Source organism: Triticum urartu, chromosome 5A (genome assembly GCF_056163025.1).
Source record: "Triticum urartu cultivar PI428250 chromosome 5A, HENAU_Tu73, whole genome shotgun sequence".
NCBI lineage: Eukaryota > Viridiplantae > Streptophyta > Magnoliopsida > Poales > Poaceae > Triticum > Triticum urartu.
Window position 1 is genome coordinate 289,860,185 of NC_141877.1, and position 2,815 is coordinate 289,862,999.

The following is a 2,815-nucleotide window of genomic DNA, read 5'->3' on the forward strand; positions in this document are numbered from 1 at the left end:
TCTTGATATTCCCGAGGACGATAGTATGTCTATTATTCTTGGAAGACCCTTTCTGAATACTGCAGGGGATGTTATTGATTGCAACAAAGGCAATGTCACTTTTCATGTTAATGGTAATGAGCATACGGTACACTTTCCGAGGAAACAACCTCAAGTCCACAGTATAAATTCTATTGGAAAAATTTCAACAATCACTATTGAAGGTTTTGAATTTCCTCTTCCTACTGTCAAGAAGAAATATGATATTCTTATTGTTGGGGATGTGCATATCCCCTTTGAGGTAACCTAGTGTTATTCGAAATTTCTCCGGTTTCATGCGATTCGGAATGAGTTTGTTAACAAGACCTAATCAACCTTGTTAGTGGATTCCTTTTGATGAGCATGAGATGGATGAACTTAGAAAGCACAACTCTCTGTACCCTTTTTTTACTTTTTGTTATTTATATTAAATAAAGCAAAAAAAGTATTTTCTATCTGTTTCCTGAATTATCCATGCAATAAAAAATACCCCAAAAATAAAAGTTCTCCAAATGCCCTGAAAATTAAATATGATTTTTTTTCTAGAATATTTGAGAATATATGGCACTGAGAGCACATCAGGGGGAGCCAACACCTGGCCACGAGGGTCCAAGGCGCGCCCACCCCCCTGGGCGCGCCCCCTGCCTCATGGGCCCCTGCTGGCCCCCCTCCACTTATTCCAGCCACCACACACTCCTTCTTCCTCCCAAAAAAATCACTAGCCAGCTCAAACCCGAGTTCTTGCCCATCTTGCTGCCATTTTCGATCTCCTTGCTCTAAGCTCCATTCACAAAATTGCTTTGGGGGATTGTTCTTTGGTATGTGACTCCTCCAATGGTCCAATTAGTTTTTGTTCTAGTGCTTTATTTATTGCAATTTTTTGTTGCTTAGGTGACTCTGTTCTTGAGCTTGCATGTCAAATTTATGTGGTCAAAAGTAGTTTTAATGCATGATATGGCCTCTAGGCACTTGTAGGAGTAGTTGCTATCAATCTTGTTGAGTTTGGTTCACTTTTATTTTAAGTTACTAAAAATTTCAGAAAATTTCAGAAAAAGATGAAGAGATTTTTGAGGGGCTCATCGAGCCGAAGCTCGAAGGATAAGCAAAGTGAAGAGAAAAAGAAGCCCAAGTATAATCTCTTTCGTACTGCGGAGGTTCGGCCATGTGAATGGTCTTGTGATGAGTTCTTGAAAGAGGCCGGGATTTATGAATATTTTTATCAATTGGCTGAGAATGCAGGCCTCACGCCTTCCTCCATGACTAGCGTGGATAGTATCTCTTACTCACCAATATCTTTGTGCAAAATTTTCATTTCCATGCTAGGAGATCACCACCTTCGGTGGAATTTTATTTATATGATGAGCATAAGAGATGTCACTTTATGATGTTTGCCGGATCTGTTTGATACCCTTTGAGGGAAGCATAGAGGAACCACATCGTAATGATGTGGAGGTATTTATTAATATGATTGTTGTAGGGGAAACAAGGAAAGTTTCTGATGCGAGAATCACTAGCATACATTTTCCTGTTTTATGTTACTTCGTAATATTTGCTAGTATATGCTTAATTGGTCGCGGGAACTGTGGAAACCTTGGTGCCCCTGATATTGTTATTTTGTGCCATGCCTTGTTTCAGGACACTACTTTCAGTTTAGGCGCTATTGTTGCTAAACGGTTAAATCTGAACCGTACTAAGGGCCCCATCCTCGGAGGCATCTTTGTCGCGCGCCCTACTGCACACTTTAACATACCTATCAGGCATTATGAGAAAGAGGAAAAGTTGTTGATTTCTATTGCTCTAGGTTATAAGAGTATGGTAGCACATGAGTTTACTGTTAAGGATAAGAATAAGACACTCAAATATAAATTGGTATTTACCAAAAAATATTGTGAAGTTATTACCTTGCCTGCTCCCTCTTTGTTTAACATATTTTCAGGCAAGTACCTTGTTCTGCCGGAGGCCATTCATGCCTACCGGAGCTAGATGTCAGCTGCAGAGCCGGAGCCACCATCTGACCCTCACCGTCAGTCTGTTTATCAGTGGAATCCGGAGGAGATCGCCAGCCAGTGGCAATCTGAGGACCCTTCTCAGTACGACCCCAGCTACAACTTTGATCCATGGGCATAGACCAACTTAGGCCAAAAGCCTAAGCTTGCGGGAGTACGTATTTCCCACCGACCTTACATTCATGATCATACACTCATGCCAGTTGTCGGTGCTCATACTTTCTCATTGTATCATCCATGCTAGTTTATTTTCATTTCCTCGCTTTCTTCTTGTGTGTTTGAAAAACATTAAGAAAAACCAAAAAAAATAGTTGTAGCTTTTAGCTAGTTTACTTTCCATGCATGTAATAGTAGTAATTAAAAAGAAAACCCAAAAAGATTTCTTGTTCTTCTTTTGATTGTTGGGAGCTTTCCCGTGTAAATAGTTTTTTTTCTTTTCTTTCCTTTGGGGGTCTCGGGGAGAAGACCTTAATAAAAAATGTTGAGTGGCTCTTATATGCATTATTGTTAATCTAACAAAGAGCCAATATTACCTTGTCTTCTCCCATGAACTGAATGCTTGCAGATTCTAGCTTAGTCGAATGCACGTGCACTATTATTATTATCCACACCATTTGGTCGTGCAAGTGAAAGGCAATAATGACGATATATGATGAACTAATTGAGATGAGAAAAGTGGGTATTGTTGGGGAACGTAATAATTTCAAAAAAAAATCCTACGCACGCGCAAGATCATGGTGATGCATAGCAATGAGAGGGGAGAGTGTGTCCACATACCCTTGTAGACCAAA